The 17,434-nt window shown below is 41.2% G+C and overlaps 1 pseudogene; it reads left to right on the forward strand.

Annotated features, from left to right (window-relative positions):
• LOC103005762 (dihydropyrimidinase-like) overlaps positions 1-17,434 on the forward strand; it is a 118,253-nt pseudogene that overhangs the window by 14,410 nt on the left and 86,409 nt on the right.

Consider the following 17,434-nt stretch of genomic DNA (forward strand, 5'->3'; position numbering starts at 1 on the left):
GTGAGTCTCCCAGGATTCTGTGTGGAACACAGTGTAGTTAGAGATACAGTTCACCAAGATTGATTCTAATGAAATGGATTGTACAATGATGTTTTCTTGAGAAGAAAAATGTTTGAATCTTCTCTGTTTTTCCATTTTGGTTTTTCTTTACAGCCTTCACTATTTTCTTTGGTCAAAGCCATTTTCATTTCATCAGACGTGTCATTCTTTTTGCAGAAGCAATTCCAGCTCTTTTAATACTTCAAACTTTAATATATGGGACATCTATTCATGTCTCTCTAGATCTTTTTTTTTTTTTTTTAATAAATTTATTCATTTATTTATTTATTTTGGCTGTGTTGGGTCTTAATTTCTGTCTGAGGGCTTTCTCTAGTTGCGGCAAGCGGGGGCCACTCTTCATCGCGGTGCGCTGGCCTCTCACTATCGCGGCTTCTCTTGTCGCGAAGCACAGGCTCCATACGCGCAGGCTCAGTAGTTGTGGCTCACGGGCCCAGTTGCTCCGTGGCATGTGGGATCTTCCCAGACCAGGGCTCGAACCCGTGTCCCTTGTATTGGCAGGCGGATTCTCAACCACTGCACCACCAGGGAAGCCCTCTCTAGATCTTTTAAACAGGCAGCATCTTTGTGCAATTTCCTGGACCCATCAAGTTTGCCCGAGTGCTTGCAAATGCATGTTGTTCAAGGAGATAAATGACTCAACTAGAAAACTGTTGGCTAACCTGTTGAAACTCTCTTGTGATTCCAGGCTGCCCTGGCAGGAGGCACCACCATGATCCTTGATTTCGCCATTCCTCACAAAGGCCACTCCCTCATCGAGGCCTTCGAGACCTGGCGAAGCTGGGCTGATCCCAAAGTCTGCTGTGACTACAGCCTTCATGTGGCGGTGACATGGTGGAGTGAGCAGGTGAACCACTGGGGGGTCCAGTTTCTTCCATTTAGCCCTTTAGTCCTTGCTCTGTGCAAAGATCAAGGAACAGGCAATGTCAAAACATAAGAAGCTGGTGATGTTGGTTGCTTCCTGGAGGTCAGAATTGGAGGGAAGACTTTTCATTGCATACTCTTTTGTACTGTTTGAATTTTGAATCATGTGAGGTATTATCAATTTAGAAAACTAAAAAAAATTTTAAAGCATATGAAGGTGGTAGGATAAATCCCTTATACTCATTCACAAAAGACTTTCCTAATATTTAATTCATGAATTGTAAATACTTTAAATGTAATTTTTAAAAGTACTGGACTTCTCAACTTCAGCAATACAGGACACTTTTAAGCAGTCTTTTCCCACAGATCAGAACTTTAGTTAGAAATGTTTTTAATATCTGGGAAAAAACCAAGGAAGCGACAGACTGGGAATGTGTTCAAGGCCTTCTCCCAGCTGTGCACTAACCTGGTGCTCTGCGAACATCAACACCTGGTCAAAGCATTTCAAAACAGAGCTTACACAACCTTCCATATCTGCTAATTATTTAGGTCATGGCAGAAATTATAACATGATTCAGACAGAAAAGACAGTTTTGAGAGATGTTAAAATATGTTTATTTTTTTTCCCGTGAAAACATGTATGTGTACTTTGGAAGAAACTTTTACTTGTGGTTTAAATCAATAACATGTTTTTCCACATTGAACTTAATTCAGAACTCGTTTTGCCAGAAAGGGCTCACGGGATGACTTTATTTGAAGTTACCATGTAACTTCTGTCCCTCCTTCCTCCCAAAATTTGGACTGTAGACACCAAGTTAATATAAAACAAGTAATCAGTCTTTAACAGATAGTTCAGCAAACATACTAGCAAGGTTTATAGTCCAGAGAAAAAGTTAATTTTTCCCCAGAAACGCCATTCTAACTGAGGCATCTTATCTCTTTCGTGCTTTTAGGGTCCTCCTACCTTCCTACCTTCCTTCCTTCCTTCTTCCCTCCCTCCCTCCCATCCTTCCTCTCTATCTCCCTTCCTCCTTTCCCGTCTCGCTTCCTCCTTTCCTCCCTGTCTTGTTTTATAAGATAGAGCAAAGGTGAAGATGTTTGCCCTTACCAGTGTTTCTCACACTTTAATATGCAAATGATTACCTGGTGAATATTGTTAAAGCACAGATTATGTTCAGTAAGTGTATTAGTTTGCTAGGGCCGCTGTAACAAAGAACTACAAATTGGGTGGCTGAAACAACAGAAGTGTACTGTCTCACAGTTCCGGAGGCTAAAAGTCTGAGATCAAGGTGTTGGCCGTGTTGGTTCCTTCTGAGGGCTGTGAGGAAGAATCTCTTTCATGCCTCTCACCAGCTTCTGGTGGTTTCCTGACAATCTCTGGTATTCTTTGATTTGTAGGAGCATCACCTGAATTTCTGCCATCATCTTTATATGATGGTGTGTGTGTGTGTGTGTGTGTGTGTGTGTGTGTGTGTCTAAATTTCCCCTTTTAATAAAGACACCAATCTTATTGGATTGTGGTCCACCCTGCTGACCTCATCTTTTTTTTTTTAAAGGTTTTTTTTTTTTTTAATTTACTTATTTTTATTTATTTTTGGGTGTGTTGGGTCTCCGTTTCTGTGCGAGGACTTTCTCTAGTTGCGGCGAGTGGGGGCCACTCTTCATCGCGGTGCGCGGGCCTCTCACTGTCACGGCCTCTCTTGTTGCAGGGCACAGGCTCCAGACGCACAGGCTCAGTAATTGTGGCTCACGGGCCTAGTTGCTACGTGGCATGTGGGATCTTCCCAGACCAGGGCATGAACCCGTGTCCCCTGCATTGGCAGGCAGATTCTCAACCACTGTGCCACCAGAGAAGCCCTGACCTCATCTTAATTAATTACATCTGCAATGCCCCTATTTCCAAATGTTGACCTGAAACAAATAGACTGCTGGGTATTTCTCCAGCAAAGATGGGTTTATTTGGGATCAGCAGAGAATTGCAGTTCAGGGTCTGCAAGCTTGGCCAGCCACGTGCAAGTCCCCGCAGGGCAAGGGAAGGAGCAGGCTTTCATAGAGGGGGAAAGGAAGCTGGGAGGGCTGTAGTAAACAAAGAGCCCGTGACTTTTCATTGGCTGAGCCCTTGCCAAGAAAGGAGTCTTTTTTTTTTTTTTTTTTTTCCCCCTGTGTTGATATGCAGGTGTGAGAGCTCCCCCTTCTGGTCTCCCGACATCCACTTAATTGAGGTTTCTATTTATTAATTTTTTACACAAGTGAGGTCACATTTGGTACTGGGGGTTAGGACTTCAACATATGAATCTGGGGGGACACAGTCAACCCATAGCAGTAGGTCTGGGGCAGGGCCTGAGATTCTGCATTTCTAACAAGCTCCCAGGTGGTGCTGATGGTGCGAGAGCAATACAGTATAGTGAGACTTACCCATGGGTATGGATGTGGATGACAGGGACGTTTAACGAGGTCACCTTCAGAAAGGCTCTTCTACTCAGGGAGTAATAGGTATTTCATCTGAGCAATGCAGATCATAATTCCCTTTGGGAACCCCATCGTGTGAATATTCCAACAACGTTTAAAGCATTTTTTTTTCTGACTATAAAAAATAATAGACTCATGGTAGAAAATATGAACTTGAAGCTTAAAAAAATGAGGCACACTATCCCAAGTCCTACCTTTGCTGTTGTCACTTAATGTACCTTGGAACCCATTCCATCATTTCAGTGATGACCACTCTCAACATTTTGGTGTTTGCCGTTCCTTTTCATGCATTTATTCATCCAACAAAAAGCTATTGAGTGGCCACTATGGACCAGGCACTATTCTAGGATATAGCAAGGGACAAACTGTACAAAGGCCCTGCTCTTATGGGGTGGAAATTCTAGAGGAGGAGGCAGGCCATCAACAAGTAACTATATTATATGCCAGGTGATAAAGTGCCATGGAGGAAAGTAAGGAAAATTAGTAAAGGAATAAATAGTGATGGAAGTGAGTAACTTAATATGTGATATTGTCATTTTTAAAACTTTACTGATTCAGTAGGGAAAAGTTGCGTTGTTTTAAAAAATAAATTTATTTATTTATGGCTGCGTCGGGTCTTCGTTGCTGCACGCGGGCTTTCTCTACTTCTGGCGAGCAGGGGCTACTCTTCATTGCTGTCTGTGGGCTTCTCATTGCAGTGGCTTCTCCTGTTGTGGAGCACGGACTCTAGGCACGCGGGCTTCAGTAGTTGTGGCACGCAGGCTCAGTAGTTGTGGCTCACGGGCCCAGTTGCTCCGTGGCATGTGAGATCTTCCCAGACCAGGGCTCGAACCCGTGTCCCTTGTATTGGCAGGCGGATTCTCAACCACTGCACCACCAGGGAAGCCCTCTCTAGATCTTTTAAACAGGCAGCATCTTTGTGCAATTTCCTGGACCCATCAAGTTTGCCCGAGTGCTTGCAAATGCATGTTGTTCAAGGAGATAAATGACTCAACTAGAAAACTGTTGGCTAACCTGTTGAAACTCTCTTGTGATTCCAGGCTGCCCTGGCAGGAGGCACCACCATGATCCTTGATTTCGCCATTCCTCACAAAGGCCACTCCCTCATCGAGGCCTTCGAGACCTGGCGAAGCTGGGCTGATCCCAAAGTCTGCTGTGACTACAGCCTTCATGTGGCGGTGACATGGTGGAGTGAGCAGGTGAACCACTGGGGGGTCCAGTTTCTTCCATTTAGCCCTTTAGTCCTTGCTCTGTGCAAAGATCAAGGAACAGGCAATGTCAAAACATAAGAAGCTGGTGATGTTGGTTGCTTCCTGGAGGTCAGAATTGGAGGGAAGACTTTTCATTGCATACTCTTTTGTACTGTTTGAATTTTGAATCATGTGAGGTATTATCAATTTAGAAAACTAAAAAAAATTTTAAAGCATATGAAGGTGGTAGGATAAATCCCTTATACTCATTCACAAAAGACTTTCCTAATATTTAATTCATGAATTGTAAATACTTTAAATGTAATTTTTAAAAGTACTGGACTTCTCAACTTCAGCAATACAGGACACTTTTAAGCAGTCTTTTCCCACAGATCAGAACTTTAGTTAGAAATGTTTTTAATATCTGGGAAAAAACCAAGGAAGCGACAGACTGGGAATGTGTTCAAGGCCTTCTCCCAGCTGTGCACTAACCTGGTGCTCTGCGAACATCAACACCTGGTCAAAGCATTTCAAAACAGAGCTTACACAACCTTCCATATCTGCTAATTATTTAGGTCATGGCAGAAATTATAACATGATTCAGACAGAAAAGACAGTTTTGAGAGATGTTAAAATATGTTTATTTTTTTTCCCGTGAAAACATGTATGTGTACTTTGGAAGAAACTTTTACTTGTGGTTTAAATCAATAACATGTTTTTCCACATTGAACTTAATTCAGAACTCGTTTTGCCAGAAAGGGCTCACGGGATGACTTTATTTGAAGTTACCATGTAACTTCTGTCCCTCCTTCCTCCCAAAATTTGGACTGTAGACACCAAGTTAATATAAAACAAGTAATCAGTCTTTAACAGATAGTTCAGCAAACATACTAGCAAGGTTTATAGTCCAGAGAAAAAGTTAATTTTTCCCCAGAAACGCCATTCTAACTGAGGCATCTTATCTCTTTCGTGCTTTTAGGGTCCTCCTACCTTCCTACCTTCCTTCCTTCCTTCTTCCCTCCCTCCCTCCCATCCTTCCTCTCTATCTCCCTTCCTCCTTTCCCGTCTCGCTTCCTCCTTTCCTCCCTGTCTTGTTTTATAAGATAGAGCAAAGGTGAAGATGTTTGCCCTTACCAGTGTTTCTCACACTTTAATATGCAAATGATTACCTGGTGAATATTGTTAAAGCACAGATTATGTTCAGTAAGTGTATTAGTTTGCTAGGGCCGCTGTAACAAAGAACTACAAATTGGGTGGCTGAAACAACAGAAGTGTACTGTCTCACAGTTCCGGAGGCTAAAAGTCTGAGATCAAGGTGTTGGCCGTGTTGGTTCCTTCTGAGGGCTGTGAGGAAGAATCTCTTTCATGCCTCTCACCAGCTTCTGGTGGTTTCCTGACAATCTCTGGTATTCTTTGATTTGTAGGAGCATCACCTGAATTTCTGCCATCATCTTTATATGATGGTGTGTGTGTGTGTGTGTGTGTGTGTGTGTGTGTGTGTCTAAATTTCCCCTTTTAATAAAGACACCAATCTTATTGGATTGTGGTCCACCCTGCTGACCTCATCTTTTTTTTTTTAAAGGTTTTTTTTTTTTTTAATTTACTTATTTTTATTTATTTTTGGGTGTGTTGGGTCTCCGTTTCTGTGCGAGGACTTTCTCTAGTTGCGGCGAGTGGGGGCCACTCTTCATCGCGGTGCGCGGGCCTCTCACTGTCACGGCCTCTCTTGTTGCAGGGCACAGGCTCCAGACGCACAGGCTCAGTAATTGTGGCTCACGGGCCTAGTTGCTACGTGGCATGTGGGATCTTCCCAGACCAGGGCATGAACCCGTGTCCCCTGCATTGGCAGGCAGATTCTCAACCACTGTGCCACCAGAGAAGCCCTGACCTCATCTTAATTAATTACATCTGCAATGCCCCTATTTCCAAATGTTGACCTGAAACAAATAGACTGCTGGGTATTTCTCCAGCAAAGATGGGTTTATTTGGGATCAGCAGAGAATTGCAGTTCAGGGTCTGCAAGCTTGGCCAGCCACGTGCAAGTCCCCGCAGGGCAAGGGAAGGAGCAGGCTTTCATAGAGGGGGAAAGGAAGCTGGGAGGGCTGTAGTAAACAAAGAGCCCGTGACTTTTCATTGGCTGAGCCCTTGCCAAGAAAGGAGTCTTTTTTTTTTTTTTTTTTTCCCCCTGTGTTGATATGCAGGTGTGAGAGCTCCCCCTTCTGGTCTCCCGACATCCACTTAATTGAGGTTTCTATTTATTAATTTTTTACACAAGTGAGGTCACATTTGGTACTGGGGGTTAGGACTTCAACATATGAATCTGGGGGGACACAGTCAACCCATAGCAGTAGGTCTGGGGCAGGGCCTGAGATTCTGCATTTCTAACAAGCTCCCAGGTGGTGCTGATGGTGCGAGAGCAATACAGTATAGTGAGACTTACCCATGGGTATGGATGTGGATGACAGGGACGTTTAACGAGGTCACCTTCAGAAAGGCTCTTCTACTCAGGGAGTAATAGGTATTTCATCTGAGCAATGCAGATCATAATTCCCTTTGGGAACCCCATCGTGTGAATATTCCAACAACGTTTAAAGCATTTTTTTTTCTGACTATAAAAAATAATAGACTCATGGTAGAAAATATGAACTTGAAGCTTAAAAAAATGAGGCACACTATCCCAAGTCCTACCTTTGCTGTTGTCACTTAATGTACCTTGGAACCCATTCCATCATTTCAGTGATGACCACTCTCAACATTTTGGTGTTTGCCGTTCCTTTTCATGCATTTATTCATCCAACAAAAAGCTATTGAGTGGCCACTATGGACCAGGCACTATTCTAGGATATAGCAAGGGACAAACTGTACAAAGGCCCTGCTCTTATGGGGTGGAAATTCTAGAGGAGGAGGCAGGCCATCAACAAGTAACTATATTATATGCCAGGTGATAAAGTGCCATGGAGGAAAGTAAGGAAAATTAGTAAAGGAATAAATAGTGATGGAAGTGAGTAACTTAATATGTGATATTGTCATTTTTAAAACTTTACTGATTCAGTAGGGAAAAGTTGCGTTGTTTTAAAAAATAAATTTATTTATTTATGGCTGCGTCGGGTCTTCGTTGCTGCACGCGGGCTTTCTCTACTTCTGGCGAGCAGGGGCTACTCTTCATTGCTGTCTGTGGGCTTCTCATTGCAGTGGCTTCTCCTGTTGTGGAGCACGGACTCTAGGCACGCGGGCTTCAGTAGTTGTGGCACGCAGGCTCAGTAGTTGTGGCTCACGAGCTCTAGAGCACAGGCTCAGCAGTTGTGGTGCACCTGCTTAGTTGCTCCGCGGCACGTGGGATCTTCCTGGATCGAACCCATGTCCCCTGCATTGGCAGGCGGATTCCTAACCACTGTGCCACCAGGGAAGTCCCTATTTTGTACTTTTTAATCAGTAGGAAGGTTAACATTTTTTCCATGTTTATTAGTCATTTGTATATACTGTTTGAACTGTAACATTTTTTACCTAGAATGTTAGGGTTTTTCTTATCAAGTAGAAACAGCAATAACTCTTTTTAAATTTTTTATTAACTAAAAGCTATAATCCTATGTCTGTTATACATTTTTATGTTTTGTTGTATATTTTTGTTTTATATTTTATGTTATATATATATTTATTTGTATGTGTGTGGGGTTTTTTTTTTTAGCATGTAGAAATTCAAGCAATTTTATTTGATCAAGTCTTCTGACTTTTCCTTTGAAGTTTTTAGTCTTTGATGAGACTAGAATTGGACCTGCAAGGGCAATTACTAAGCTAGTTTTGATCTGAACTTGTCCCTTACCGTTGGTGTGATGTTACGATTTATAATAAGAAATGCATGTCTGGTCTTCGTTCCCATTTCCTGCACAGAGCTCCTAAAACCCCTGGAATTTCCTAAGTGATGAGAGCAACAAAGGTGTCTTTTATTATGTTAAAGAGGTGATTTTTAGACCGCACCTAAAGATGGGGGCTGATTGACCCAGGAGCCAACTGTATTATTAGAGGGTTGAAAATTTCAGTCCCACCCAGCTGACCTCCGGGGAGGGCAGAGGGGCTGGAGTCTGGATCAGTTGCCAATGGCCAATGCTTTAATCAATCATGCCTGTGTAATTGAGCCTCCGCAACAACCTAAAAGGATAGGATTTGGAGAGCTTCCAGGATGGTGACCAAATGGAGATTTGAGGAGAGTGGCGCTCTCAGAGAGGGCATTCAAGCCCCGTGCCCTTTGGCCATTCCTTGCCCTGTGACGTACCTCTTCCATCCAGATGTTCATCTATATCCTTTATCGTTTCCTTGTATCATAAACTGGTGATCCAGTAAGTAAAATGTTTCTCTGAGTTCTGTGAACCGCTTTAGCAAATTAATCGAACCCATGGAGGGGGTTGTGGGAAGCTCTGACTTATAGCCAGTTGGTCAGAAGTGCAGGTAACAACCTGGACACCCCATAGCACTGAACGCTTAACTTGTGGAATCCAGTGCAGTCTACCTGGTGCAGGTAGATAGTGTGAAAATTGAGTTTAATTGTAGGATACCCCCCTGCTGGTGTCTGGAGAGCTGCTTGGTGAGGGTGGGGAACCTCCCCACCTCCACACATTGGAATCGGTGATCAGAACCTTTTAGTTGGCAACCCAGAAGGCTCCTGAGGCTTCTGACAGGTCCAGAGTCGCTCAACTCCCAGGAGCTGCCAGTGGCTCAGTCTGCATCTTCCACTACCTTCATCTCTGAACTCATCCTGTAGGTTTCAGATTTGACCCCAAACCCTTACTTCGCATTAGCTCTGATTCCTTCTAGAGACACAATTGCTTCTGTTGCTGCCAGTGGCTTTGTTTTCATGTTCTAGAATAATTTCTTCTCATCAGGAGATAGATGCTGAGAATTTCATAAAGTATAACAATGAAGTATTTGGGGGAAATACTATTAACTCTTTCATGATTTAAAAGTATCGTAGGGACTTCCCTGGTGGTCCAGTGGCTAAGACTCTGCACTCCCAATGCAGGGGGCCTGGGTTCGAACCCTGGTCAGGGAACTAGATCCCACATGCCGCAACTAAAGATCCCGCCTGCCGCAACTAAGACCCAGCGCAGCCAAAATAAATAAATAATTTTTAAAAATAAAAAAATAAAAGTATCGTAGCAACAGCAATTCATCACATGAAATGAGGTCTAACCTAGGGGAAAGATCAAGACCTTAATTACATTTTTCTGGAGTTCAACTGATGTCCTTATTTTACTTCATTTTCTTCTGAATGCAAGATTTTGGAGAATGCTGATATTTTCTTTAAGTTAAAGAGTGACATTTTGTTGTGGTTTTTGTGCCCTTTTAGGTTAAAGAAGAAATGAAAATCCTTACCCAAGATAAAGGTGTGAACTCCTTCAAGATGTTTATGGCCTATAAAGATCTGTACATGCTGAGAGATGGGGAGCTGTACAAGGTCTTCTCTCGGTGCAAGGAAATTGGAGCAATTGCTCAAGTTCATGCAGAAAATGGAGACCTAATTGCAGAGGTAAGTAACTGCCTTCCAGAACTTCCACAGAAATGAAAATGGCCATAACTTAAGGTGAGGATGACTGGCCCCATGTAGGTAAATTCTTTTAATGGATTGGAAGAAAGGAAATTCAGAAACTAATTTTATGTGGCTTGGAAACACGTGACTTGAATTACTTGCTGCCTGGCTCTGAGTTTTTTGCAGGTGGTATATGTATTGGAATGAGGAGTTCCCTTTTTCAAATCAGTTATTAGATCTCAGACAAGGTTTATTCTAAAAACACAAATATTTTTCTTTGTGTCCCTAGCATTTTTTTTTTTTAGGTAGCTCAAGCTGCTGGTTCAGAATGCCAAAGTGTGGACATCGGTGAAATCTGATGACTAAAGCAGTGCATTAGGTAGCTGTTTAAAGCCCCATTCTTTTCAGAAACTGGGTATTAAAATGTGCTGTGGAGGAATCTAGATGATATTTCTCATGTTAGTTCCATTATTAATGCCCAAAGGGTACACCATCTGCAAGATTTAAAGAGCTGTCTCTTACCCTTTATGTTAGCTGATCTTTCTCTCTCCCTGGGCTCACTTCCCATTAAAGTCAGTGAGATGGAGGCCCCATGGCCAGGATGGGGGGGGGGGTGTGGTGGGCAGGGGGGCTGATAAGAGGAAAGCATGAGCTGTAAGCTCAAACACACCAGGTTTAAACTGGACTCCTCCGCGTCCTAGCTGTGTGACACCAGGCGAGTCATTTTGACACTCTGAGTCTTGACTTCCTGCCTTTTTTGTAAGGAAGGAATAACACTTTTGGAGAGAGGAAATACTGGTCTAATATCACTCTGTGGATTGGGGGAGGAGGCAGTGAAGAGAATGAATCAGTAAAACGTAGAACTAATTACATAATAGCATGAGTCGCTTCATCAAGGATATAATATGGGGGACTAGAATACTTTGTTTTATTATATTTTGTTCTGAACCAATAAAAAGTCTTAAATATGGACACTACTTTTCAAAGACTGTAATTAGAACAGACCTCATTATCTTTGTCACCTTTTCAATCAAAATAATTTGATTGTGAAATATGTATATGAAAAATTAACACATGCTTTGAGAGTAGTAGATTATTTTTACCCAAAACACACACTGTCTACGCCACAGTCACACACACCTCTACCTATTAGATCTAAAATAAAAGCCTGGCAGTGCATTCGTTTCACAACAAAATTATGGGACTTGTCGTTAGTAAACCTTTCTCACCGGTGTGCATGTTCCTGCTGCCTTTTTTAGGGAGCGAAGAAGATGTTGGCTTTGGGGATAACGGGTCCCGAGGGCCATGAGCTGAGCCGCCCAGAAGCGGTGGAGGCAGAGGCCACGCTGAGAGCCGTCACCATAGCCGGCGCCGTGAACTGCCCTCTGTGCGTCGTGCACGTGATGAGCAAGTCCGCGGCAAGGGTGATAGCAGATGCCAGGAGGGATGGTAATTCCTGAACTGTAGCCTCGCTGACAACTAGTACTGTTAGCTGAAGAGTAAGGTAAAATAACGCCAACCCCTGCTTTTGCTTATCAGAAAGTTGCCCATGAATTTCCACAACTTTTCTTTCTTTTTTATTTTGAATCTTTGAATTTTATTTTTTTATACAGCAGGTTCCTATTGGTTATCTATTTTATACATATTGGTGTATATATGTCAACCCCAATCCCAATGATTCTTCCTCCCTTTTTATTAGCATCCTTTCTGTGTTCTCGCAGTCTTACACGTCTGTCTGTTTCTGCCCTCTTCAGCCGCAAGCCCCGCCCTTCACACCACTAACTGCCAACTCTCCAGTGAACTTTACAGAAGCTTCCCTGGCTCTTAGGCACCTCCGCTAGCCCTTCCAGTACCTGAATCAGGGTCAGGCAGGGCACACAGTAGGTGCTCCACAAATTTCTTTTGAATCGAATTGATTCGTCTCACAGCAACTTGGTTGTTGGCGCGATTGAAGCAATTATCCAAATAGTGTTTTTATGACAATTATTTTAAGATTTTTAAAGCAAAGTTATGTTTACTCCAAATTGCTTAATTGCCTCACTTCTATAGTGTAATTTTATATGGAAACAGTCATCTTAAAAGAAAGAGAAAATCTCCTATTTTTGATAAGAATTGAACATGGAAATAATTTTATTCATTGGCCAGTACTGGGAAAGGAAGAATGAAAAACAAATAAGGTGTGTTTTATTCAGTACTTTAGACCCTTCTGGGATGTGGTACTGGTTTCTATCTCTCACTTTTAGGAACCTGGATAATCAGAAATCGTTGTGTAAATCATCCTGGCTATTTGTTTTTTTAAACTGAAACTGGCTGCATTTTTATAACATGGATCTTAAAAACTATGAAAATAGATTTGGCATGTCTATAATTGACACTAAAATAAATTTTTTCAAAATTGCTTCTTGTTGCTTGAGTTTCAATAAGGATTTTGTGCAAGCTAAATGCATTTTTAAATGTAATATATCAGTATCGCGTACTAAGAGTCACCTCAGTTTCACACAGGAGTTAATAAGGTCTTACTACCAGCCATTTCTGGTTGCTTTTTTTCCCCACATATAGTATAATTTCAGTATAAAAGAGCACACCACTTCAAAAATAATCTGTACTTCAATTTTAAGTTATAGCTTTAGGTTTTGCCACCAGATGGCGCCGTTGCTAGATCTATGAATTTGGTTTTCTCTATTTGCTTTGCAAGTGGTGTACCGTGTGTCCCATAGCCTGTCAGTTAGGTCCGTAATGTCAGAATATGGTTTAACAAACAGCAAAATCAGCAGAAATGGTCAATCTTAACCCACCAGCAATCTGTGGTTTTGCCAGTTCTGTCAGGAAACAGTTTCTCGATTAGAGTATTTATTTTGCATTGGGATAGAATTCCATTAGCAGCGGAGTAAGTCTAGGGAAGGTTTTAGAATGTAAATCGTAGGCAGAAAACTATTAAAATTAAATATGAATATTTTAATTTTATTTTAAATTATTTTTAAATATAATTTTATATTTTGAATATGTAAAACGTGTACCTGGCCCAAAAGTCAAAGTGATATATTAAAAGATATATTCTCAGAGATATCTTGCTGCCTTCCCTAGCTTCTTCATCACATACCCCATAAGTAATTATTTTTATTAATTTATTTCTGGCCTACTTTGTAGTGTTTCTCTTTATGAAAAAGGAACATATCTATATTTTTATTTCTCTTTCTTTCCTACTTGAAAGGTAAAATCCATAGTGTTCTGTATCTTGTTTTTTCCTACTTGAAAATATGTCCTAAAGGTCAGCTCATATTAGGTATAGAGAGCTTCCTCATTCTTGTTTACAGGTGCAGAGCATGCCACTGTATTTGTTCAACTAGTCTCTAATTATGGATATTTGGGTCGTTTCCAATCTTTAGCTGTTACAAATAAAACCACAGTGATGTCCTATGCCTATGCTATTTCATATTTGTGGAAGGTGTATTAGTCTCCTATTACTGCTGTAACAAATTACAGCAAACCTAATGGTTTAAAACAACACAAATTTATTATCTTATAGCTCTGGAGGTCGGAAGTCTGCAATCGGTCACACTGGGCTGGAACCAAGGTGTTAGCAGGGCTGTGTTCCTTCTGGAGGCTCTAGGGGGTATGCCCTTCCTTGCCTTCTCTAGCTTCTAGAGACCACCTACATTCCTTTGTTCCTGTCTCCCTTCCTCCATCTTCACAGCCAGCAATGGTGGATGGAGAACATTGCATTATTCTGATCTCTCTTTTCTACTTTAAGCGTCCTTGGATGACATTGAACCCACCTAATTAATTCAGGATAATCTCCCTATCTCAAGATCCTTAATTTACTCACATCGGTGAAGTCCCTTCTGCCAAGTAGGGTTAACATATTCACAGGCTATGGGGATTAGGACATGGACATCTTTGGGGCACCATTATTCTGTCTCCCACAAAAGGGTAGCCTCAGGGTAGAGTCCTAGAAATGAGAACCTGGAAATGGTTCAAAGGGCAAGTGCATATCTACTTTTTGGACGTTGCTAAATCCCTTTGCAAAGGGGTTGTAAACATGAAATACTTAAAATGTCAGCCCAAATGATTTACCGTAATAACACTTGTGAAAATACTCTAACGCGCAATTTTCAGAGGCAGCAGAGGTCCAGAATAAATTAGCACGAGAGATTGTTCCATCGCTGGCATGTGACCTCTCACAGGTGGTCAAGCAGTGTCAATCCATTCACATGGTGACTGCATCAGCCAATCCAAGGGCAGATCCATGGGGAGTACAGAGTGACAAGAGCTGGTGGACACACTGACCTTTTAGAGAAGATTCCTCTACTCTGTATGCATTTATTATCTAACGTAATTTCTGAACATAAAAGAGCAAGATACATCTATTCATTGTTATCTTGTTTAAAGAAGAAAAAATTCAGCCTTATAGATTTGTAATATGAACATCTGTAGATACCTTTGCCAGCCCATTCCATCATCTAGGGCCTTGCCACTCAGAGTGTGGTCCCTGGAACACAGTGCTGACATCCCGCGAGAGCTCGTTAGCGATGCAGGTCCTTGGACCTCATCGCAGATGCACTGAATCAGAATGTGCCCTTATAACCAGAACCCCAGGTGATTCCTGTGCGTATTGAATTTGAGACTCACTGCCCCAGGAGGCACAAAAGATACCCGATTAGTAACTGTCTCTATTGTAGTTGCCTAGCAATACAATGCTCTTATTACCTTGGATTTTATTGTTGAATTGCCAACTATTACCCCAAAGATAGCGACCTGAGGGTTAATGATTATAACAGCTAACTTTGTTGAGTGCTTAATATGTGCTTGGCACATATTTTAATATATCCTTTATCTCATTTCAAGTTTTATTATATATTATCTCATCAATGCATTGTAATATACAATATTTTTTTAAATTGTCATAACAATGCTTCAAGCTAAATTTTTTCACTGTTTTGTGACTGATGAAATTGAGGCTTGGAAAAGTTTGGTAAATTAAGCCCATGGTCACTTTACTAGTACGTGCTAAACCTGAAATTCAAGTCTATCCAACTCCAAAGCCCACATTTTTTATTACCCTCCACCCTGTTCCAGAAGAAATCAGTTTACAGAGTTGGGAAATGCAGATACCAAGTTTATATTTAATTGGTTTTGTTTATTGGCCTTACATTTTTAACAAATTTATTTAAAATATTGCCATCATTTTGTTATTTTTTTTATCATTGTTAAAAGGAGAAAACATTCCAGAAATGGAAATGATCAAGAATCTATTAAGTGAAGAGTAAACATCTTCTATCTCTCTCAGCTCAGTCCTTGGAACTAGCAATTTTTAACCATGTCTGTTTTTTTGGTGGTTTCCTTCAAATTTCTAAACCATAAATTTGTAAGTAGTGACTTATAAATTTTTGACAGTATCACTTGACTCTGAGTGATGAAAAAAGAACAGTCTAGCCTACATAAATCTTACCTCTCACCTCCTGAGTTTTGTTAGTAGTAAATGTTCACTTCAGGTAATATTACTTAAATTTATGTATTTTGGCTATTTTTTGTGTGTGGTATCTCTTTATTCTCTACTAGGCTGAGAAGGAATTGAGAGGCCCAGCATCACCCTCTCTGCCCTCTCCTGACTTCTTTCAGCCGTATTATTATCTTTACATGGACAGGAGTTACCGCATTTTCAGTTGGCTCTAGAACTAGAATCAGGTCTTCCAAGCTTTGTCTATAGGTTAGGTCTAAAATTTAGAACTGTTATAAAGTAAGATTGTGGAAATATACTTCTTGGTAGAAACAATTCAGGAGAAGAGAACCTCAGAGGAATTTATATCACTAACTTGAGAGTGAAAGCTAATGTCATTTAACTCTTGGAGAGGCCATCGCCAAGTGTCAAGGTGAAGTGGGTTTCCTTTCCTACACTCCCATAAGATTAACGGCATGCCTTATTTTAATTGGCTACATATTTAGACCATTATTGTCTTGTAAAGTTTTTTTGGGCTTGGAATTTTTCCAGTTAGCTCTTTTGAATATAGGTTCAGAAAAGAAACATGTACACCTTCTTTACTGTATCATGAAGATTTTCCAGCTTCTACCTCATACCTTCTATTGAATGGAATCAGCTTCTATTGAAATGAATCAGCTCTTCTTGCAGAGATATTTTTTTAGGAGGAGAATCTTTTGGCTTTCTGCTTTATTTTTATACTTTCCAAGCTGTAGAGATGCCATCCTTGGATTTCTTTTCACAGAATCCTAGGTTGGATATACTGTTTCTTGGATCCCATCTCTCCCCTTTCCTTGAATTACTGTGAAGATTCTCATGTAATTTTTTTTTTTAAATACTAATTGTAAAGTCTGCAGTGGATATATAGGTGTTCAACTTTTTTCCAGATTTTATGTTTTTGTTTTTAAATTTTGTATTTATTATTTATTTATTATTTTTATTTTTGGCTGTGTTGGGTCTTCGTTTCTGTACAAGGGCTTTCTCCAGTTGCGGCAAGTGGGGGCCACTCTTCATCACGGCGCGTGGGCCTCTCACTATCGCGGCCTCTCTTGTTGCGGAGCAGAGGCTCCAGACGCCCAGGCTCAGTAGTTGTGGCTCATGGGCCCAGTTGCTCTGCGGCATGTGGGATCTTCCCAGACCAGGGCTCAAACCCATGTCCCCTGCATTGGCAGGCAGATTCTCAACCACTGCGCCACCAGGGAAGCCCCTCTCATGTGATTTTTTTAAAAAATATTTATTTAGTTAGTTATTTCGCTGCATCAGGGCTTAGTTGCCCTGCAGCATGTGGGATCTTAGTTCCCTGTGTCCCCTGTGCTGGAAGGCAGATTCTTAACCACTGGACCACCAGGGAAGTCCCTCTCATGTGAGTTTTAAAGGAAGAGTGTTAGAAGGTAAATTTTCTGATTCTTTGTCCTCAAGCTTGTTTGCAACTTGAATGGACATAGAATTCTAGGTTCAGAATTACTTCCTTGTGAATTATAAGGGCACCATTTCATTCTCTTCTGGCGTCTAGTGTTACTGATACATAGACAAATGCCAATAAAATTCATGTCCGTTTGTCACTTTTTTCACCATCCGGAAGATTTTTATATTTCCTCTTCATTTTAGACTTCCAGAAATTATATTAAGACTATGTTTAGCAGTAGGATTTTTAAAAATTCACCTTCATGTTCAGATGTCTGTTTAATCTGAAGGCTGATCTTTTTTTTTTTTTTAATTTTTTTTATTTATTTATTTTTGGCTGTGTTGGGTCTTCGTTTCTGTGTGAGGGCTTTCTCCAGTTGCGGCAAGCGGGGGCCACTCTTAATCGCGGTGCGTGGGCCCCTCGCTATCGTTGCGTCTCCCATTGCGGAGCAC

Source organism: Balaenoptera acutorostrata, chromosome 6 (assembly GCF_949987535.1).
Source record: "Balaenoptera acutorostrata chromosome 6, mBalAcu1.1, whole genome shotgun sequence".
NCBI classification, from domain to species: domain Eukaryota; kingdom Metazoa; phylum Chordata; class Mammalia; order Artiodactyla; family Balaenopteridae; genus Balaenoptera; species Balaenoptera acutorostrata.